Source organism: Myodes glareolus, chromosome 18 (assembly GCF_982192425.1).
Source record: "Myodes glareolus chromosome 18, mMyoGla1.1, whole genome shotgun sequence".
Classification (NCBI taxonomy): domain Eukaryota; kingdom Metazoa; phylum Chordata; class Mammalia; order Rodentia; family Cricetidae; genus Myodes; species Myodes glareolus.
In genome coordinates, this window is record NC_142043.1 from 38,812,717 (window position 1) to 38,836,831 (window position 24,115).

Consider the following 24,115-nt stretch of genomic DNA (forward strand, 5'->3'; position numbering starts at 1 on the left):
GATGCCGGGGAGGAGCCTGTGACTGGAATGGGCAAGCTGTTTGTGCGGAGGAGAGGCAGGGAGGGCTCCTTCTCCACAGTCTGCTCCCTCTTGCCCTTCCTCTGTCACTGCTCTCCGCTGTGGCTGTCAGGACAGTCGGGGTTCAGATCACTGAAACCCTGCTTCACCTGCTCCAGCTAAAAATGCCAGAAAGATACACCGGCCCTGTCTCTTAAAGTTCAGAGATAATCTGGGTCAGACTGGTGAAGGGTACTTCCTCTGTCCTCCATGGAAGGGCCTCCCTGAGTGTGTGGACTCCGTCCTGGGGATTAGATTTGTGGTTGTCTCAGGAAGGCTTGACAAAGGAAGAAAAACTGTATTTATCAGAATACATTGTAAGCATGCATGACATTCTGAAAAAAAAAAAGGCACCAATAGTGACTGTCTTCAGGGTAAGCTTTCCATTATTGCCCAGAACTAGACTGATCTCCCTTGGCTGGACTAGCCCTGAAGGCATACACCAAGCCAAGGATGACCTGCTGTGAGTCTGTCCTTGGGCCTCCTTCCTTCAGACCTGTGGCTGAACCCAGTGTTGGAACAGGTCAGTCCTTCCCAAACCCGCTCCACACTGGAGCAAGGGTGGAAAGACACCTTTAGCTGTCTTGCAAAGCTAGGTCTTAGCATCCATGGATCCACCGTGTGGCCTCGACCTGTCTCCCCATTGTAGGGAGCCTTGAAATTGGCACAAGAACACCCCAAGATTACCTAGCCCTCCCATCCCACGGCAGTCACTCAGGGTTGCGGTCATTCCTGTCTGTGCCTAACTGGATCTTTTGCTTTTGTTAATTACCAGCTCATCACCGCTGCCCGGTGGCTGCCTGGCACAAGGCCTTCCAGGAAAGGGCACCCAGAAGGGTGAGGTAGACTATTAGGAAACCGCGCAGTTCCTGACCGGACAAACCCTGTTCCCAAACCATTCGTCTGGATCACGGTTAAAACTCAAAGAGCTACAGCAGATGCAGCTCCACCGCTGCCCCGCTAAGGCATCTTGGGAAAGAAACTTGATATAGCAGGCTCATCTTCGAAACGGGTCGACAACTATTTCCCAGAAGAAAGCCTGACCCAGATCCCTGCAAGCCCTGGCAGAGAGAAGGCAAAGTCTAAAGAGGGGGCATCACCCCAGAGTGCCCAAAGGGCTGTTCTCCAGGGAAGAGTGGAAAATACTGGAAGAAGAGATGAAAAAAGAAGGGAGAGATTCTGTGTGGGGTCCCATGGAAGGAAAGCGGCAGCAAAGGGGTTCAAGCACTCACATCAGTAACAAAGGTCAGCCACTGTCTTCTGAAGTTAGTGCGACAACCATTCTGAGTTGCATGAAGACATCCAGGAAAGGGTAATGACAATGACCAGGATGCCCTCAAGGCCTGTTGACAGGGTTTTCAGTCCTGGAGTAGGCGGTTAGCAGACTTGCTTGCTTGCGCTGGCAGGGTCAAGATCAGCGTGGTGACAGGCCAGGCTCTTAGGACACTGACAGCATTCTCTGGTGTGCAGGGCCCAGGAAGGGCAGCATATGAGAAAACCCTGCCCTATCCTCTCTCTCAGGAAGCACCAGGTTGATAGGTGTGATGCCCTAGATCCCATCCCTCTGTCGAACTGAATGCCTGGGGATTTGTCTCAGTGGACATTGTTCTGTAGCATGTGTGTGTGTGTGTGTGTGTGTGTGTGTGTGTGTTTGTGTGTGTGTGTGTGTAGTGTGTGTAGGGGGATGGGATGAGATCCCAGACCAGGCTCTGTCTGTGAAGAACTCAGAGCAGGTCAGCAGCTCTAGACCGGGTGTAGGTAGTGGCCTCATCTAGATTGAATGTGAGGTTAGACAAGGAGAGAAAGCCTGCCTTGTGCAACAACGTGGGAGACTTATGTGCAGCCACGGTACTAACATTTCATAAGGGTTTGGCACGTTTGCAGAAGGCTTCTGGCTTACGGCCTAGCTCTGCACTTCCTGTTCATAGTTCCCCAGATGTGTCACGGCAGGATTAAAGCCCCAAGAGGGTTCTGACACAGGCGTCATCAGGAACCCACTTTCTCTGGGTCGCCTGACAAGATGTGAGCTGTCGCTCCTGTGCCGCCCCCCAGACCCTGCCCAGGGCTCTCTTAGAAGGAAAGAAACAAGTAATGCTGTCCAGGACTGACCACAAAAGGGAGTTTTGTTTTAAACAGCCAGCATCAGGCCAGCAGACTTCATCCCAGGAAGAACCACTGCTGGATGATTGTCAGAGTTCCTGGTGCCCCGAACCATGAACCACACTGACGGTAAGATGGCTCGCTTCACTTTAGGGTTTTCTGTCTTAGTATTTTTCCTTCTTTGTCGGGTGAGTAGAGATGTTTTACTTAGACGCCGATGAGCTGGTTGGGAGGGACAAATAGAACCAGAGCAAAGATAACATTGTTCTGTTCGCTGAAAGCAGATGTGGGGTTTCTTGATAGTCCGCGTCTCTGTGGGCACACTTACCATAAAGATGCATCATGTATGAGCATGCTAAGATCGCCTGTGATTAGGTTTCATTATGTGGGAGATTAACGATGAAATACACGGAAACTGTGTGGTATAAGTGCATCTAGGGCCTATGTGCACACTCCTTACCAGTTCAGTTCACATCACTTACGCTATGCTACCTGTATGTTATAATAGTCTTGGCTTTGCATCAGTGGTGATGGTTATAAGGGGAAGGGCGTTTTGTGAGGTCGTTTGAAATGCCGCCGTGGACGTGAGAACTGAGGCATCACTTCACCTTAGTGGCCACTGTTTAGAGGGGCGTTCTCTCTCACGCGAGAGTTTGCTGAGGGCCCTGCGTAGTTATCCCCGGCGCTGCTGGTTCCCTGCGAAGTCATTATGTACTCTAAAGGCAACACTTGCGCACACTTCCTTCAACGAGGTTTAAAACATGTTGCACCTTAAAACCATGTGCATGCCTTCCTCTTTGTTTCGCTATGGAGACAGAGTCTCACTATGTAGCTCTCTGTTGGGAAGTAGTGTATATGGCCATAGAGAAGACTGTGTCTGTACTCTCAATGAGGAGTACCAGTTTTGCCCTGATTTTTTCTTGGACGCCTTAACCTTGTATCTCTGATCCCTACAGCAACAACAAAAATGGGGCAGAGCCAGAAAGAATAAAGACAGAAAATAAGAAAATAAAGTGAGGGAGGGGTACAAAATTAAGTTTACTGTCTTCAGTTTGATTGAGGTTCACAGATTCCCAAGTTATTTTGTGAACGACACTCGTTTCGTGCTGTGTTGGTAAGCTTTTGGATTGCTAGAAGGTGGGGAGGAATTCTCCCCAAAAGTGAAGACAGTCAAGGACCGAAGTGTTTGGTATGTGCCAGCATTTACGAACTGGCTGCCTGTGGGTTGTGTGTTCAGCGCCAATCCTCCATGTTCACTGTAAACAAGATGATCTGTTGGGAAGCGAGGAAACGAGAATCGTCCAGAAGGTTGGGGAATACTTTCTGAGATTATCATGCTCTTTCTAGTAGCGTAAGTCATTTTTGAAAGATTCATATAGTCATTCTCAACCACACATGCACATAACACTTTGGGCCTGTAGACCTTATTGGCATAAGCCTGACAGTTAAATTAGAAGAAAAACTTGACTGCCATTATTAAGCAATGGTGAAAGTATGTTTCTAGAAGATACCTTTCAAAAACTGACAGACAGTACTTGTTCACTGTTACACAGGTAAGTATATACAGATAATAAAAGATAGACAAGAACAACACATACTTGCAAGAGGAACACGTGAGTGAGCCGTTGCACATCCTTTGTCTGAAATGATGCCTGAAGGTTTCAGTCTGGATTCAGAGATTTCAATGTTGTGGATAATGAAGACTCGATGACAGAAGACTGTGTAAATATTTCCAAACCAAAAAATTTCCGACATTCAAACCATTCTGGTAACAAACATTTCAGATATGGGAGATTTAACCTGTACCACTAGTGAGTATCTTGCTTTCTGAATATGTCTGCATTTTTAAGAAATAAAGCCATACTACTTATATTTTATTACCCTAATTTACCTTCTAGCAACATAGTGTGAGCAACTTTTCATAGCAATGGACTTCTTTATATTAGAACTTTAGGGGTTGGGGAGATGGCTCAGTGGGTAGAGAGAGAGCTCACAGTGCAAAGACAAGGAACTGCATTTAGTTATCCAGTACCCATGAGAAAGCTGGTGTACCAGCGACTGTCAATGACTCCAGCACCAGGGAGACAGACAGGCAGGGCCTGGGAGCTCACAGGCCAGCCGGTCTAGCCAACTGAAGAGTTTGAGGTTCAGTAAGAAACCCTGTCTCAGAATTGGGGTGGAATAAAAAGGTAGCGAAATGGTTAAGGAAGACACCAGAGGACACGCTCTGGCCTCCACACATGTCCAAGTGTGTCACTGCACACATGCTGAGCCCCGCAAGCCTTTAAAAGATGCTGCAAATCTTATTTGATCTATTTGGCCATGAGACATTGTTTTCTTCTCTATTATCAGCTCTGTGAAAAAGAACATCCTTGCGGTTGAATCTTTTTGCATCTTCTCGTGAATATTGCCTTGGGATAATTTCCTAGAGGGAGAGCCCAGTGTTTAATTTATCCTAGGAGTGCTCTATGTAAGTCCCCATCCCCTGTGTATGAATACAATCTAGCAACATTGCCACTAGCCCTGATTTCATCTATCTATCTGTCTATCTATCTATCATCTATCTATCTATCTATCTATCTATCTATCTATCTATCTATCTATCTATCTATCTATCTATCTAAATTGTGCTAGCCTGAACAATTGGCAATGGGCATTTTTCATTGTGTTGATTAACTTTGGGAAAGAAAGCCTTTCTGGAAACTGGCTTCTCTATCCTTTGGGTTCAGTTTATCTTTTTCTTCTTCTTCTGGTTATTTAACATCAAAGTAGTGACCTTTTACCGTAACTTCTGCCAACCCAGTTTCAGAGGTCTGTGACCTCCTTTGAAAGTGTGTTAAGGGAGTGGGGCTTGCTTCTTTTGCTCTGACTTTTACCTGTGGTGGTGGGGGAACCACCTCATCTTTGTGGTTTTATCTCGTCTTTAAAGTTGACTTAGATTCAGGAGCAGCCTTTGCTCTGCTCCAACCGCACGTGGAATGCTGGAGATAAAAACAGTGTCCAACTTGCCATTTTGTCGTCCTTCTGCATTTAGGACACCGTGCCACCCCCTCACAGGCATCGTCACCATCTGTATGCTTTGTTTTTGTTCTTAAATCATCCCAGATAGGGCTTTTCTGGGGTGACCAGATTGAGGTTTTTTTGCTTGTTTGTTTGTTTTTTCTATTGAGTGTGCCTGTGAAGTTCTTAACGGGTGTTTCTAAGCAAGGAAACGTACGCTTGACCGGAGCGTGATTTGAGGGGGAGGAGAACAGAGAGGTTGACTCTCTCCCCAGCCCTCATGTGCTGATCAGGACCTAGCAGATGTTTGTCCTGGGGGATGAGAGCTTCCGCTGGCCAAAGCAAGTGCAGACCTAAGACCCAGCCGCCATCCCTTTTACAACCACACAGGGAGGAACCATTATTGCTAGCTTGTTTTGAAGATTAGGAAGCTGAGAGGCATAGAGAAGTGACTTGGGTGAATCTCATCAGAAGTTGGTACAAGAGGTAAGATTCTTGGTGCAGACAGCCTTACTCTGGAGCCCCGCGGACTCAGGGAAGATGCCATGACATGTGGTTCTGGGCGACTGCAGTCCGTGTGGTTCACTTAGGTGTGTGTGCACGTCATGGGTTTTCTCTTACGTTCTTTTTTAAAAATACATGGTATCCCATATTTTTCTCATGAACTTAAACATCACCAAAGATGAATCCCAAAGCTGAAACTTTATGAGCCACATTCGCACAATGGAATTCGCACAAATGGAAAATTCCACTCAGGAAACTTTGCTTCATACAACAGGTTACTCAAAGCATTCTGCCAGATAGTGTGCGGGAGATGTAGGTCAAACAAGTGGATCTCGTGTCTAAGATCTTGCCCTCAAGGTGTCTTTTTATTTTCACGCACGTAGTCCAAGATGTGAAGAGAAAAAAAATCCCACATACTCAGACACTTTTATCCTTGGCCAGGTAAAAGGTACTCATTATTTTTCTCCTCTAGAGCCAGAGGAGCAAGCCAAGACCCAGAATGTCAGTAAATAGCCCACCACACAACCCATCAACCTCTATCAAGTGTGCTTAGCTTCAAACCCACGGACCACGGGTCTTGAACAGCTGAACCCTAATGTTCATGCTTCTTGCATCAAAAGTCCTGAGATCATACATAGTTCTGCTGCCTTGGGAGGCGTTGAGGCAGCAATCTCAGGCAAGTTGGCCTTCCCGTGGAGGTGAGGGAGAGCTCATCCTTAATTTCTCTGAGTTGACAGGGGCTGAATACCCTGTCTGGGTATTCACTTTATCTCTTCAACGTAAAAATGATAGGTGCTTAAAATAGGCGGGAACCTGTTTTCTGCTTCCATCTGCAGAGCCTCCATGTCATCACTACGGAAGTTCAGAGACTCCCTGAGAAGGGTAGGATGAGGTGCAGGCTTAGGAGTGGAGTCAGTTATAGTTTCTCAGGAGCAGTTTCTCTGTCTTCGCTCTGCTTAGCTGTCCTGGTTATGATATGGGCACGGACACAATTATAGTGGATTTTTGTTTACTCTTGGTTAAATATTTCCATGAACTGTTGGAATTTTGAATATAAATAACTTACTAGCAGTGTTGTGGATTGGATGCAGGGCCTTCTACATTCTAGGCAAGCAGTTGTATCCCTGAGTTACATCTCCAGCCCAAACAAAACCTTGTAATTTCAAAGTAGGATACCTAAGTACTAACAGCAGATGGTTTATTGGTCTTTATACATCTCCTTCATAATTGTAACTTCCGGGATCATCTAGATGGAAAGAATATTGTGTTGCTACTGATTTTCTTTTTAAGTAGTAGGTGACACACAGTTTACCTACTTCTGCGGTTTAAGAGCCTGTTCAGCAAAGTGTCCCTCACCTCTCTCCTTTCTGCCGCCCCTTCTTTCTCTGGTCTTTCGTGACAGCTGCTCTCCTGGGGGCTGTTTTATCAGTGCCCACTACTTCCTCACTTCTAGGGTACACCATTATGTACCCTGTCCCATCTCTGTGTCTAACAAGCTGTGTTTTAACTCCTTGGAGGTCACTGAAGTTTTTTGTAGCCTTTTGCTGGCCTCATCAGGATTGCAATGAATAACAACAGCTTGCCCCTATCACTTTGCAGAAGTTCAAGCACACGTACCTGTAGGCCAAATGCGTCTCAGACTTCCCCAGTAAGCGTGAGCGCATGTGTGTGTGTGTGTGTGTGTGTGTGTGTGTGTGTGTGTGTGCGCGCGCATGTGCGTGTGTGCTCACTCTTACATGCATGTATGGAGGCCAGATGTTGATGTCAGGTGACTTTTTCCATTGCTCTTCTTCTCATTTTTTTTTTTTTTTTGAGACAGGGTCTTCCCTTCTACCTGGAGTTTGCTGTTTTGGCTAGAGTGCCTTGCCAGCAGGTCCCCAGGACCCACCTGTCTCTGCCCCATTCAGTGCTGGGGTTACAGGTTCCTGCTGCCCAACCTAGTTTTTATGCATCCCTGGGACATTTGAACCCATGTCCTCATGCATACGTAGCGAGTGCTTTTCTCACGGGGCCATCTCCCAGGTCCTTTAAACTAAATCTTGTTGAAGGGAAAAAATGTGAATTCACTGTGTTTTATTATTTCTTCAAAACTCCAGTGTGTTTTAAAACTGTCTCAGAATATGAATGAAGCTGGACATCCATTCTCTTGGCTGCAAAATCTTCTTCATCATGACTTCTAGTCACTTAGCAGTTAGTTTTTCAGGACTTGCTGTGTGTGTAGCCAGAGGACACCAAGGTAGGTGAAGGGGATCTGGCCACTGCTGGGCAGATGTGTGAGCCGGAGGACATGTGGTGATTACTATGAAAGACTCAAGGGCTGTTTAGTCAACTAGTGACTGAGAGCTGCCTTAGTCTAATAACTGAGTCTTCTTGAGGGGAAAGGATGAGGTGTCAGGCATGAGATGGAGCGTAGAGGGAGGGTATAACTTTGTAAAAGTTCTGGTTGAAGAATCGGGCACACACCCATATTCTAGTTCTCAGAAGTCCGCGGCAGAAAGATCCCAAACAAATCTGAGACCAATGTATCCTACATAGTGAGAGGAGATCCTGTCTCCAATTCAACAATCAAGTAATGTCTATTTGAGGACTATCTCCTCAAATAGACGTTACTTGATTGTTGATAGTCTGACATGGTAGTGAAGGGCTGGGAGTAGGTTATCAGAAGAACTGGGTACAGAGACCAAGGACAGATCATGGTGGGCATTAGGACAGAGATAGGATCCTGGACTTTATTGGGAACTTCAGATGGACTTAGGTTGTAGGATGGGATGATGGAGTGGGAGCGTCCACACTTAAACCTTGGGGACTGCACTTGCTTCCCCGGGTAATACTAGACCCTATGCACCAGCACCCACTGCTTTTACCTCAAGAGATCATGACTGGGGTGATGCTGGGTGAAGGACCTGTGCTTTACCAAGCCCTGACCTCAGCATAAGACAAATGATAAAAGCTTTGTCTAAAATGGCCATAGAGGCGTTTTTATTAAAATAAATTTTATGTTTCCTAGAAGTGAAGCTTCTCTTAACAAACAGCATTCTCATCTATTGCTAAACTGACTGACCATTTGACATAGGTCATTGTCAGCTTTGCCTTCTGGTCCAGGGAAGGGGACAGGAGTTATTTCTGAGAAGTGACTCTCTGGGCGAATTGCCAGTTCTCGACTCCTCTCTGTGCTTGGCACTGTGCCAGGCTTTACAGGTGGGAGAGGAATGGGAGTATACAAAAAGAAAAAAAAGAAAAAAAAGGAAATTGCAAGCAGCTGTCAATCTACCCTGAGCCCAAACTGGCTGCTGACTACCAACAGCCACACGTACTACATGAACGCAGAGGGGTAGTGAGGAGGGTCCTACCACCTTGGGGGTACCAGATAAAACTTAGACCTAGTGATCATGGCTGCTGATCCCACTGAGATTCTGCTTGGTGTTGTAGTATCCTCAGCATCTCAAGACCTGGAGACATCTGTGTGTCATTCTTTAGATCCTTGTCTATAGCTGGGGGTGGGGCTATGGTCACCTCTTCCTCAACACCACTGCATGGACAAATAGGGAGGCCAAGACTTCCCGACTTCGGTGAACAACGAGCATGGACGATTATCCTTTAGAGCTGAACAAAATTTCTAGGAAGTCCTGCCGACCACAGAGAGAGTGAGCTGGAATTCTCTTACAAGTCATCCCTCCCTCTGGACCATTACCGTGGGCTGATTTACTTATGAGTCTACCGTGCTGGTTGGGTGTGGGCTGGACCAGGGCTAACATTCCTAGTGACTCTAACTAAGCCCAGAGATGCTTCGTGTTATGAAAGAGACAACATGGTTTTGATCAGACACCCAGACCCAGCTCTAAGGCGAAACTGTCCTAGGTGATCATTTGTGGCCAGGGAAGGGTAGAGTTAATGTGTCTGTGTGTGGGAGTGGGGATGTTTGGGATACAGCTGTCAGTCAATGTGACCCTGGGGAAGCAGTGATGGGGCAGGTTTCTGCAGATCCAGGTGTACCTGGGTAGCGAATGGGTAGTTGTCAGGATAGCTAACATTGTAGCAGCTTCACTTTCTGGTCCAGGGAGAAGGACAAGGGTTATTTCTGAGAAGTGACTCGGTAAGCAAATTCCAAACGCATGACCCAGACAGAACTGCCCCAGGCAGACTCAACAGAGGCCTCAAGGCGTCATGGACAGCTCTGAGTGACAAGGTATAGGGACATTTCAATGGTATTTTAATAAATAAAGACTGCCTGAAGATCTGAGAGTAAAACAGCCCCGCTGGTCAGCCTTACAGACCAGATTATGATAACATACACCTTTAATCCCAGTAGCCACAATGATGCGCATCTTTAATTCCAGTGCTGCATGCCTTTAATCCCAGCCCTAGAGAGGAATATAGGATAGGGGAGAGACAGCTCTCAGACATATAGTCTCATTCAGAGATTTTGGGAGACAGGATCGCCCTTTCAGAGTAGATTGAGGTAAGAGCCAGTGACTGACTATTTTGCTTTTTCAGATCTTCAGACTGAACCCCAATTTCTAACCCTGGGTTTTTATTAATCGTGCGTCAACGAGGTAAGAGGAGTGTAGTCGCCTCTGGTTGTCTGCAGGGGACTGGTTCCTGAGGCACCAAAGTTCAAGAATGATCAACCTATTATACAAAACACATCTCCAGACAGTTCTTTGTACTCTACACTGTTTCTACATAGCCTAATATCTATACAGTGTAAATGCTACACATATGTTATTATACCAGATGGTTTACAGAATAGGGACAAGATAAAACATCTGTGCATGGTCAGCACAGACATATTTGTTTCAAATATCCGCCCCCCCCTCCGCCTGCCCCGTGGTTGTCTGAACACATGAAGGTAGAATGTATGGCTATGAAAAGCCAATTGTTTTCAAAACCAGAGTCCAGGAAACTATAAAGCTTGACATGTATCTGTAGAAAGTGTAATCGAAACACATACTTTAGGATTTAGGGATTCTTGGTGCTTGGTTTCCCTCAACCCGTGCATGATGGTTGTTTAGCCTTTGATCCCCGTGTGTTGATATTCAAAGGCAGGGTCTCCTAGAGATACTTAAGTTCTGAGCTTGATGCCCTCATACATTCGATTAGCACAGAAGCTAATTCGAAGCTGCCTAGCTTTCATTTGGCCACGTGCCTACCCAACAAGAAGCCAGGTAGGTGCTGGCAAGCCCGGAGCTGAGCTGTCACTGGCCAGAAGATCTGCAGGTACCCGGACCTTGTACTTCCAGCCTCCAGACCCATGGGAAATATTCATTTGTTGTTTAAACCACTCTGTCCATGGTCACTTGTTACAGCAGTCACAACAAACTGAGACACCATGCCTCATCAATTCACAATGACGATGTGAACAGATTTAAATGATAATAATAATAAAAGAATCTCAGCAGGGATTTCTGCCGAGGTTTGTCTGAACACTACCAGAAGCAGCCAAAGAGCAAGCGATGACATTGTTTTAATGCTATGGGACATTGTTCTAGTGCTATGGCAGCACATTTACGTACTTTGTGGGCGCCTGGCTCATTTACCATTGGGACAGAGGGTTGTTAGTCTTGAACATGGCTTTTCTATAGAGACACTGAACCTCTTGACACTAGATTGGTTGCTCTTGTCTGAGGCTAGCAATGGGGCTGCTCAGACATTGCTCCCCAGAGCATAGCCCAACGTAACCACAAAGCCAACACATTCCAGAGCCATAATTATGCCCCCAGAGGTTGATGTTGCCTCTATAATTGTAGAACTTGACTGGAAATCATGAGTCAACCACTCTTAAATGCTTTCTGGCCTACAGCTTTATTTGCTGGCCTGTTGACCTCTCTGGCTGCTCTGGGGATGGATGAGTGGGCATCTAGTCTTGGAAGCTGCACCTTCTAGCCTAGCCTCTTGGCCTAGGGACTACTTCGCCAGGAAGTCCCAGAACAAAGGGTTCGCAGACATCCAGCTCCTCCATGTGACATCTGGGAGCTCTTAAGGCATTGCTTACATTTCTCCCACGGGTTTTGTAATTTTCAGTTTCTTCCTAGGGAAACTGGGATTTGAGGATAGGAGTCATGTTTCTTGGGAAAATCAACAGAAGACTTCGGATTTGAAAGCTGGTATTTTGGACTCTCAAACTTTGCAGAAGTGACAAAATGATCGAAGGAAAACAAAGAGTAGTTTGTGAATGTATTTTTAAAAAGTAATTTTACATATTTTTTATGGGTATGAACATGTGTCTGATGAATATATGTGCTCCTGGAAGTGACTAGAAGGTGTTGACTCCTTTCATAATTACCATAGCTGTGAGTCACCACCACATGGGTGCTGGGAACTGAATTGAGACTTCTGCAAGAGTAGCAGGTACTCTTAACTGCCGAGTCCCCATAAAGTTCATCTTTTAAGAGAGGTATTGAAGCTTTTGAATTTGTAATGGGGTTACATCTTGAGAAACTGAACATAAATTGGAACTGTTACTGGACAGTGCACACAATTCACTGGCCTTGCCCAACCCCGCTGCTCGGAGCACAGCATACTCTCGAGTGTCTGTTGATTGACAACCTGGCTGATTGGAAATCTTGCTGCGGCTGCCCAACATTGGTTAAGTATGACATTGCAAATCAGCAGCCCAGCAAGAGATCCAAATTCACAACACCGAGTACAATGTCTATTGAAAGAGCATCGGAAGGTGTGAACTGCGAGCTGAGACCCTGTGACTCTGAGTCAGTCTACAGGAGAACAGTGTCTGGGCCATAAGTTTTCCAGCTTGCTAGCACCGAGCAGATTCAGGCTTCCTTCGAACAACCCTGGTGGATATTACCCCCACTGGCACCTGTAAATAAGCTATCTCTTTAAAAAGGTATCACGTAAAAGTCTTATTTTTAAGTCCCAGAAAGGATCAGCAGAAAGCCTCTGAGAAGTTTGACAGCAATGTGTGCCCACACCAGTGTGCACTTTGTTTAATAATAAAGTATACATCCGGGCATCATGGGAAACCCACTAGCAATTTCTGTGGAATAGTTAAACAGATTCTACTAGAAGGGGGGAGGCAGAAATCTGGTCTCATCGCCTTTGTCTTAGCTAGTCACTAAGGGACACTCATTTCTCAGGATTGATTCTACCCTGTGATTGCACTCAGCAGCGACAGGAGGAATATCGAAACTTCTTTGACTTCAAATGTGAACCTGCGACAACTACCTGTTTGAATCAGTTTCCCTCAAGGTTTAATCGCTTTTCTATATGAGTTCCTGGGCTGACTCAGAGGGAAGAAGAAAGGCTACAGTGTTTGCTATTGTAGGCCTGAGGGGAATCACAGGCAGTGGGGATCATCAGCCTCACACTGAGACTTCCCCCAAGGTGATGCTTTTTAACAATTTGGCAGGGTCCTGTGCCCTAGATGCAGAAACTAGGTTGTGTGCCCTAGCAGACAGAAACTAGGTTCACAGGACTGTGTCACACAGCTGGAAGTCAGGCAGAGGAGGCAGGCCCTTCTTGTAGGGCAGGATTCACACCTAATTGTCCCAGTGAAACTTGAACTCTCTTCCTGGGGTGGCCTCGGTCTGCAGCAACGGATAGGAAACAGTTGGGATCAGATCCAGGCAACATCGCTCACTCTCGCTTGCCCATTTGCACCCAGTCCTGGCTGCGCTTTTTGGAAATCAGCTGAAGAACCTTGAAAACACTAAAGCCTGGATCTCACCCCCAGGGGGGTTTGTGCATGGACGGGCCTGAGCGCAGCCTGGGTTTTCAGGACTCTGTGGTTATACTGTGCGGCCTTCGCTGCACAATATGGCTTGGGAATCACTGACCCGGGAGTCGACAGCTATTAAGCCAGTCAATTACCCAAGTAAACAAGGAGCAGGCTAAATCAAGCGTGTCTAGAGGGATTGCCAAATACTGCCTGCTGGGGGATATTTAAGTCCGTTTCTCAGAAGACCTTGGCCCTGGAAGTTCTGGAAAGCTAGGACCTGCTGAGTGTGCTCCTCACTTCCTCAGGAACTGCGAGCATTAGGCATGTGAACAGGGCGGCTTGGGTTCATTTGACAAACACTTCAACGTCTGATTTCCTTAGCTGGATAGAAAATATCGTTAAGTGTCTTTAGCAAGCAGCAGGGAAGAGAAGAGAACACAGGCAGAGCAAAGCAGGGTTGTAGAGGGCCACAGGCAGGGTGGGGCTCAAGGTGGTGAGCCCTGCATTGTTTCAGGGACAGAGTTTGGGAGTGTCCTAAAACCTACTTTGGGAGTCTCAGGGGTCAGGAGATAGGGACTTGGGAGGAAAGGGAGGATGGGGAGGAGGAAGAAGAGGGAGGAGGAGGAGGAGGGGGAGGAGGGGAAAGGGAAGGAAGAGGAGGAGGACGGTATTCTAAGAGGAAATTGCAAGGGCAGGCCAAACGCTGGATGCTGGGGAAGGTCACAAGGACACTTAATAACTATAGCCACCTCAAGGACAAACTAAGAGACTTGTTTGAAACGGAAGGCCCAGGGCTGAGAGAAGGCTCGGTAGGTAACACGCTTGCCATACAAGCACATGAGTTTCCATCCTCAGAACTCGCGTAAAGCCAGCTGCAGTAGTGTAGTTCTGTAATCTCAGTGCCCTACAGCAAGATGGGAGACAGACGGGAAACTCCGTGGAAGGCCTCTGGCCAGCTAGCGTGGACTGTGCAGCCAGGAGCAACAAGAGACCCTTTTCACAAGTAAGCTGAAGAAAAGGCTGGAATTCGAGGCTATTGTGGTGCCTCCATATGTGTGTGCACAGAGGTGGGAGAGAAGGAACTGGAGAGAGGGGAGAGGCCTCAGCTTGGCATTGACTAGGCAGGGGGGTGGTCTGACTTCTCCTAGTACTAGGCAACCCCATTCATTGCTTCCTCTCTCCTTCCCTCTAGCTTCTAAATACTTCCTCTGCTCTTAACCCCACTCCTAAGAAGCAGAGGGCCCTTCTTCTGCCCCTGCATCATCTTGGTGCTGCGAGCAGTGGCAGCAAAGACCTGAGGACAGAAAGCAAGACTGATATTGGAGGTTGGGTAGTAAGTGCCACAAGGATTGTGCAGTGCTGGGCGACACTGACTCATCGGGAAATATGCCAATGACTGTTTTATTTTCCAAATACAAGAAAAAAAGTGTGGGAATCAGCCAGATTTGGGCATGAACAGAAAATATTTTTTTTTGCTTTTGAATGTTTATCAATATATCCTGTGAGAATTTTAATTATAGGAAAGTGCTTGAGTGGCAAAGTGGGCAGAGAGGGGGTAAGAAGGGGAGGGAGAGAGAGACTGATTTTCCTGTAGCTGAGATCTCTCTCTCTCTCTAGCTAGATCTGGTTATTCAGTGCCTGACATTGTTTTAGAAGTGTTGAAGGACACAAAAGAAGAAAAGAATGGTTCTGGACTCCTCTCTCCTGTCTGGGTTTTCTGCTTTTCACTGGTGAAAGGGGTGAAATCGCGTTAGCCAGCCTGACCCTTGGAATCATGACATTTTCCACGTCAAATTTGCATGTTTGTAGTTTCTCGATTCCACTTCCTCGTGCTCTGTTGTTGAATCCTAATTCCCTTGTGACATGCATTTGGCTGGATTTGAAAGACTCTTACATAAATAAGGAATAAAAAGAAATCACGCTCAGAAGGTGCTGTTTTACCACACAATGAAGGGTGGAAACCCAATGGCAGAAGGAAGCAATGTAGTGAAAGGTCTTGGGTATCTCTCTTCTCTTGGAAGGCTCGGAAGTTTTAATGAGGTGGTTTCAAATAATAGGTAATACTGTCCCAAAACTCCTTGAGCTAGGCTAGTGGGTCAGTGAGCTTCTAGCTGGCCACTTTTTCCCAGGGCTGGGGATTCCCACCACTGTGCCCAGTTTTATTTGCATAGGTGCTAGGGTTGGAACTTAAGTGCTTGTGCTTGTATGGCAAACACTTTACCAACTGAGCCGCCCCAGTCCCCATTAGCTGCTTCCCCCGCCCCCCGCCAAGCTTCATGCCCAGTTTTAGATAAACAATCACTTCTTTCTTATTTAGAGCGCACCTGAAATCGTGACACTTTCCCTGCCAGCCTGTGGGGTAAGCAAACGATAACCACAGCAAAGTGTTTACTCTGTGACAGCTACCAATCAGCACAGGAAGCACACTGGGCAGTGCTGGCCGCCTCCTTAGGCTGCTCCAACCCAACTTCCAGGCAGCTGAAGGGATCCTCCCCCAGGGGCATTCAGCGCCTGGCAGCTTTGTGGACATCACAAAGTATAATGGACGCAAACATCACTGTTTGGTTTCTTTGGATTTCCTGGATCGCGAAACTGTTGCCAGCATGGGCCTTCAGTTACTTATAATTCAAAGAGGCGCTTTGGGACTGTCTTCCTGGCCATTTTCCTGCGTGTTCCCCCATCTTTAGTTTATTTAGATGAATGTAGGCAGATGTATTTCAGGCCTGGGAAGTCTCCTTAGGGAAAAGCTAAATGGATTTCTCCGAAAGGGTCTTTGAGTGTGGAAATTGCTGGGTAGAAAACATTTGCTCAGTCCCATGTTCCAAGCAAGCGCTTGTTTCAAGAGTCAATCTCGTTTATTAAGACCTTGGAATAGTATCGGAGTGCTTAAATCGAAATCAGACCTCTGGTGCGACAGAATGTGCATGTCCTTTCCGACAAAGAACCCCCTTTATGTCTCTACATAGGCACGCATAGATACACAGTAACCAAGTTTCTCCCTGTTCACGGCACCCAGTTGAAATTCCAATGCCTTAAACTTTCCTGTTTGGAAGAAATACCTTTATGTTGGGAGACATAAACAGACATTCTCATTCTATTTAAGCGTGGTGGGCTGGGCCCTAGGAAGAACAAACCAGGTTGAGAAGCTCAGAGCATTCTGCCCGCTCCCTAGCTTTAGCGAGGGGAGACTGATGCTTGGTCATCCCCAGGTGGTGAAGATTCTGTAGGAACTGGGAGTTGGGAGAGTTTCTGGGTGTTGAACACGTCATGAGAAGCCTGCCTGGCAAGGACTCTTGAGCCCCTTCCTACATACCTTGCCTTCTGTTTCTCACCATCTGGCTGCGCATCTGTGTTCTTTGTCATAGTCATAATTGTATGAGAAATGCCTGAACTGGTTTCCTATGTTCTGAAGCTATCCCAGACTGTGAGGAGGTGTCGGGACCTTGGTGACAGCCTAACCCGGGCAATCGGTATTTGCAGCATCAGAGATTGACTTTTGTGACCAAGCTCTCTGCTTCTGGAGTCTTCATGAACAATTGTCAATATCAGAATTGAATCGAATTGCAGAATACCCAGCTGGTGGCAGAGAATTCCTTGCAGGGCGATGGACATCTCCATGCATCTGGCCACAGACCTGTGCTGACAATGGGTCCACGGAAGCACAAGTGTTTCAAAAGACAAGAAGAAGACTTTATTTTACGTATGCACTTAGCTTTATCAAAATAACATAGAGTCAGCTCTGCACGTAGCAATTTAGGTATTTAAGGCATGGCCAGGAATAACTCTTCGTGTTAGCATTATTATAGATGATACCTGTCTTTGGCGAATTTAAACACAGTTTAAACGTAAGCTCCCACTGCACTTTCCAAACGTTCCTTTGTCTGTGGAGGGTTTTACTTTTAAAACACTCTGTGCTGCCTGAGGAAGCCTGGCTGTTCACCATGGTAACAAAATCACACTGCTCTTGGTCCGCCAAAAGTCAGAGAAGATGTGTAGTCTGTAGGTTATTGTTTTGAACTTAAGTACACGAGATTAATTTCTGGATGGAGACTCGGAGACAGTCTCAGAGAGATTCCACATTCATCTGTTATATTGGGAAATATGTGGTGAGCCTGGTGCCAGGTGGCTTTCTCCGCCCAACAGGGATTTCATTTGAAGGGACTTCACGGAAATCACATGATGAGCCCAGGCTGTTAGCATTTGGTTGACTAGATAGATTTTATTTCTTTTAATTTCCTAGCTACATTGAGCTTTGATTGGCAAACAAAAGCTGCAGCTTTTTAAGGTGCATATTATGGTGGCCCGATGGATTTATTTATTGTGAAATGAGCCCAGAAAATCAAGCCACTTGGCACATCATCTTATATGAGCAATCATTTTTTTTTCCCGTGGGCAGAACATTTATGACCAATAAATGCACAAGACGATGTCACTTATGACTTAAATCTCAACTGTCACCCACAGCTCAAGTTTTAAGATTTCACTTTGTGGGACTATTTTTCTAATTATCACTTTAATTTTCTTTTCTTTTCTTTTCTTTTTCTTTCTTTTTTTTTTTTTGAGAAAGAGCTTCTCTTTGTAACAGTATGAGCTGTCCTAGAACTCTTGTAGACTAGGCTGGCCTTGAACTCACGAAGATCCACCTACCTCAGGCTCCCAAGTGCTGGAATCGAAAATATGTGCCACCATACCTGGCTCTAATTATCATTTTTTAATATTTAGTGTGTGTATGCGTGTGTGTGGTGAATATGTGTGGTGCATATGTGTGCACATGTGTGGGGGGGTGAATGTGTGCGCCCATGCATGCACAGTTAGAAGCCAGAGGTGGAAGTTGGGTAACTGCGCCTACCACTCTATGCTTTAGTCTCTGAGACATGGTTTTTCACTGAACCTAGAGCTTCCCGTCTGGGGTAGACCAGTTGGCTAACACTTTGTTTTAACTTGTCTTCACCTTCCTGCCCTTAAACACTGCAGTTATAGACATATGACTCCATACGTGGATTTTACTTGTGTGCTGGGGATTTAAACCCAGCTACTCGCTCACACGTGTTCAGCAAGTACCTTACCCACTGAGCCATTCCCTTGGCACTGGCAGTGCTAATCTGAAGGTAGAGAAGCCTTTGCAGGGCCTGCCTGGCTGAAGGAGGTCATTAAAGGCTTGCCTTTGAAGTTTATGACTGCTCAGACTGTATTCTCTCAGTCTGGGCAGTTCAAAGAAACAGCAGTTTGGTTTCCATAGCAAACAGTTCAACTGAACAACGCAACGGATAGACTGGTGTAACCCTTGCTTTTGGGCCTGTTCTCGCTCCTTGTCCACATGGCCCTGCATTTCCCATCATAATGAGCTGAACTCTCTCCAGAACCATCACCCACACATAGTTCCTTAATTGGTTGCTATTGGGTATTTTGTCATAGCTGTGAGAAAAGTAATTCATCCAGTTGCCGAGTTTGTACCCTCTGACCCACATCTCCCATTGTCTCCCCGTGCCCAGCCTTAATTCCCATTCTTCTTTCTATAAATCATCCTTGTGCTCATTACTCTGTGTGGGAGTTCTGCGGCAGCCCGTGTGAACAGCTCAACCCCAAAGCCTTCCCCCGACTATCAGATCTTTCATTTACTGCCCTGTGCATTTGACCAAATAATTTCATCTGGCTACAGCAACCCACACTCCTTCGTGGTGTTTAAAGTGAAAGTATTTTCATATACAGCCTTTGAGGGATGTGTTGTATGAATATGTGTGAGTGTGTGGGTGTTGCGGTTATGGTGTGTACTGTTTATGCATTATGTTAATGTATATGTGGTGCGTATATTTCTTGTGTGTGTTGTGGAAGTGTCTATTGTATGTTGTTTTCAAAGCATGTGTTCTGTGTAGATTGCTTGTACTCTAATGAAATATTGTGTATTCTGTATGTATGTCTGCTGTTTGTCTTTTGAGTGTATAACATAAGTGTCTCATGAGTTTTGTATATGTAATATGAGTCTGTTGTGTAAATGAATATGTTGTGTACATTGGTACGGTGTGTGCAGTATATATTCTATATCTGATGAGTGTATGCAATCTAAAATATGGGTTCTGTGTAGTCCATCTGTTGCAAGTATAGTATATGTTTGGTGAGTATATATAGTATATGTTTCATGTATAGCGTGTTTTGTATGTTGTGTGTGGTATGTGTTTTGTGAGTGTGTATAGTGTGTGATGCATGTGTTATTATATAGTGCTTGGTAATGGACTTATTTGACTAGACGTTTGATAGATACTTGGTGGATGGGAGAGAGGATGTCATCCTGCCCAGGTGAGGCCCATAGTGCACATTCCCAGTGAACGGCCAGTTTCTTGAAGACCTACTTAGTGTTTATTTGTCTAGCCTTCAGCATCACACAGAGGGAGGCTGCAGTGGTGGGAAAAAGAGGTGGGATTAGATCCGGTACACTAGACACCTGCCCTCAAGGCTGGAGTTCCCCAGGCACACTCTCGCTTTCTTCCACACTCAGCTCTTCGCTCTCTGGCTCACTATGTCATTTCTCCTCCATCCCGGTGACCATGTGTTATTTGTCCGCACCTTGCACAAAGTGGGGATTTTGTCTGATTTGTTTCCAAATACAGTTCAAAGACAAGCACACTGCTTCATATGAATCATGGCCACAAGGAAGATGTTTCATGGCGAATATATCTTGTTTAAGGATAAGAATAAATGAGTTCCAAAAAGTCTAGCTCAAGCCAAGGGGTTTCGCCAAATGCAGGGGTTCTCACATCTGCTCAACAGCCTCCCAGGGCTACCCCTTTTGGTGCTCTCTTGCTAAGTATTCATCTAGTCTCACAGGGATTGTGGAGTTGGCTTCAGTGAAATATTGCCTACATCCTATTTGGTCCACGGCGATTCAAAAGCCACATTTCTCTTCCACTAGATATATGACCTGGCACATCTGATGTCACTAGGAGTTTGGGTCTCCAGCTAACCATGGGCCTTCCTAAGCCCTGGCTTCAAGTCTCCTGATCTCTCTCCAGGCCTCTTGAGAGTCTCTTGGCAGCTTCGGGCCCTGTCTGTGGTCCAGAAGCTTCGGCAGCATCTCTTCTTGCTGAGGGCAACTCTCCTAGTTGGGTGGCCGCTGTTGCAAACCAGTTGTAGCAGGTCTCAGTGAGTCTGTATTCTCTGAGGGGTGGATTCTCTCAGGCTCCTCTCAGGAGAGGTGGAATCATTGCTGGAGGTGGGGAATCTACTTTGAGATCTGAGCTCTTGCCTTCTTTTTCTATCTCTCCGTCTGTGAGTCTTTCCTGCCAGACTTGGGAGGGACCTTCCTGGATAGCTCTGTGGGAGGCAGACCTCCTGGCCCACTTTGTGCTCTGTTAACCTAATATTTTTCCATAGCTGTTGAGGTGTAAAGTCCAATTTGGGATGCTTAAAAGCATACTTGGGGAGGGGAGTTAGAAGCGTTGGTTAGTCAATAAAGTGCCTGCCTTGCAGGCACAAGGACCTGAGTTCAGATCACCAGAATCCACTTTAAAACTCTGGGCATGGCAATCCATGACTGTAAGTCTAGCTTTTTTGGGGGAGGGAGGTGTAAACAGAAGGATTCCTGAGTCTGACTGATCAGTCAGTCTAGTTGAATTGATGAGCTTCAGATTCAGTGAGCGACCCCGTCTCAACAGGTAAAGATGGAGAGAGATTCAGGAGAGACCCAATATCAACCTTAGACTCTACACTCACATGCAACAAGCATGCTGGCCCGAATGCAAAATTTGTCTTTTAGCAAAGGCCCACCTACTTTTGTGCCTCATTTCAACTCATTTAGGACTTCCTTTTAATTTATGCAATTTTAAAATTAGGCTGCTTCTTGAAATAGATATGTTCTAGGTAAGCGAGATTGGTCCTGATCCTCTTTTCCAACGTACATGCTACAGCTATTGACCTATTGTGGACTTGTACTCAGTGCTGGGCTTCAGAGCAGAACAACATCTTCTGTTCTATTCAGTTTCAAGTGCACACAACACGGTTTTTGTTTGTGGTAAGAGTAGTTGACATATGTACTTCCAGCAGCAAATTGAGATATCTTATAAATGTTTAGCTTATCAAAATAAAATACTCCTGGAGGCCCATGCTTAATACATTTGGATAAAACAAAATATTAATAAGATATTAACATTAAGAACAGGCTTTATTACTACTAGATCTGTAGATGAAAGGGCTAAGGGAAATAATTCTGAATGAGGTTAATATAATACTCTACAAACGAAAATGTAACATGGCCATTTAAAAAGGCTGCCTGTGAATGAAGTCTTAAGGACATATGGGAATCTGTCCCATGGAGGTCTTTTCTCCATTGACAGAAAGCAAAGACTGAGTGTTGGAGGACTTTGTAGTAGTTGATAGAGCTATGAGAGAAAGAGGGAAGAAAGAGGAAGGAATTGAAAGGGGTAAGAGGGAAATAAGAAGGGCTCCACTGTGTGAGATCATTCAAATAAATGTTCACCTGCCACTATACTGTTCCCCAAGCTGGGGAAAGTCTCCCTCATGTCTCTCAACGCTGGCAACTGGGTGACACTCCTGGAGGCTCTTCTTAGCTACCACACATCCATCTAAAACTCCCAGATTGTTTGCCACAGTGTTTCTTCTCCCTGGAACAATGTGTTAGTGGGAAAAGCACATCTTCCTTTATAATTTCTGCACCGGCAGGTACTCTTAGCTAGGATTTGTTTTGACACACACACACACACACACACACACACACACACACACACACACACACAATGTCTCCTTTCTCCTTGGGTATGGCCCATGATAACCTTGGTAGTTCTGTGATTGTTTCTTGAGTTTCCAAGGGAGTAAAGCAAAATTTTTCTAGCATGGGTCATGGGCAGTCTTGAAGATTTGTTCAGAGTGATGTCACACTCGTCAGTGGGACTCTCCATTGTGGCACGAACAGGGAAAGATAAGAAGGGGAATAGAGACAGGAGCACAAAATACCAGGTCTTCCCTGACCCACTGTGGCCCTTGCTGCTGAGATGTCAGCCGATGTGGTTGGGTTAATTCCTCCTACGGTTTGGGAAGTAGGGCTCACAGTGATGAGCAACAGCAACGCAAAAGTAAGACCTCATGGGGAAGTGCTGATTACCCGTTCTTGAAAAGAAAGATGAACAAAACTTAAGAGGGCCTGTGGTATGCCATCTCCCAGGGGCCACACCTATGCTAAAACACCCTTTTCTAGAGTCTGAAGGAAACAATCTCAGTGGACAGTACTCAGTGTACTCTTCCCAGGCTCTGGCAATACAGTGACTCTCTGGCTAGGCTGCATGCAGACATGCATTGATGGGATTGTTCCTAGAAGCTGGACTTGCATTGATGTAATTGTTCTTAGAAGCTGTGCACACCTCAGGAGGCCTGTTCTAGTATCGGTCCTAGACTTTGATTGACAACCTAGACTTCAGGATATCTCTTTCTCCTCTGTACACTGTCATGCCCAGGGGCCCTCTTAGGCCTGAGAAGCACCTTGTTCCAGTTTCCAAAACTCTGAAGAGCTCTTGGCTAAGTTTGCTCCCACCCACCTCAAAGGCAGGTGAGAAGCCTAATATTAACCCTTAAGTGTTCATGAACACAAAGGGAGACGAAAAGACGGCAGAAGAACCGGAAGTGGTCAGAGGAAAGAACTGAGACGGAGCAAAAGAAAACATTAAAAAGAATACACTGGGATTGGAAAACACTGAAACCAGGCACAGGGCCTTTAAATGGACAGAATTAAGCAGTCCATCTATCCAGTCAACCACTGTGGAATATGCTTTCAGGTTTTATTTAATATAATACTAATACAACAATGGATGAAAAGACCCAAACTCTACCCTCATGGGACTTATGGTCCCAGGAGGGTGGGGAAAGGAGTTTGGTAGCTAGGTCATGTGAAATGGTGACATGTGCTAGTAAGCATTCATAGGGACTTCAGTAATACAGAACTGTGTCTGTGCGCAAGCACGTTCATGCTCATACATATGTGTAACTTTTAACAACAGCAGACACCTAATATTTTGGGATGTGTGTTTGGCAACAAGCGAGGGGGATTTCTTCAGCCGTAGTGATTTGGACATTAACAATGTAGGAGGAACAAGAAAGACATCTTGCTCTTGTTAAGACAGGAAGTGATTCAAGTTTGGCTGAAACTTTTTAACAATGAAAAACCAGGGAATAAGAGAACCACTTTGGCCCAGCCATAACTAAATGTCTAAGTTTGCATAAAGAATGTTGTGAAATCTCTTGTTGCAGGCTGCTCTTTGCTTTTTAATCTTGTATTAACCTTGAAGAGAATTCAGGTTTCAATGCCTATTACGTCATCAAATGGACCAAGCTCAGGGCCCTTATCTCACAGAGGTGGAGCTATTCTCACCTATCAGATCTGATTATTTCAGATGTGAGTGTTTATGGACAAGTGCCCTGCGTTTGAAGTGTGGTTTGGGGTGATGTTTGGCGAATGAGGAATTTATCGGTTGTGGTGACTGGCTTCTAGCCTTCCAGCTAGCAGCATTGGCCACTTCTTTTCCCCACCAGAAAACTCCCTGTTCCAAAAAGACATCACACTCTGAGTTCATACCCAAGAAAGTCCCAGCAATAGTGACTTATTTGCATAACCATTATTCAGGAAAACTCTTTCAGGGACACGAAGACCCTGCAGTCTTCTCAGTAAGTCTCTAGCATAAGTGGGAAGATAAGGTTGTTTCTATTTTCTCAAGTCAAAAAGCCCGAGTCACTACAACTTCGGATAAAAGCACTGTAATGAAGATCAAGATGGTCCCT

The 24,115-nt window shown here is 45.7% G+C and overlaps 1 protein-coding gene across 3 annotated transcripts in view; it reads left to right on the forward strand.

The window, feature by feature from the left end:
- Positions 1-1,988: 1,988 nt before the first annotated feature.
- The window catches only part of Il1r1 (interleukin 1 receptor type 1), a 67,899-nt gene continuing 45,772 nt past the window's right edge, over positions 1,989-24,115 (forward strand). For 2 of the 3 annotated variants that reach the window (XM_048430224.3, XM_048430228.3), the window contains exon 1: positions 1,989-2,286. The gene's annotated coding sequence lies outside the window, so the exon portion shown is untranslated. Of the gene's footprint in view, positions 2,287-14,213; positions 14,340-24,115 lie in introns of those variants that run through there. The other variant, XM_048430226.3, reaches the window with a different exon arrangement.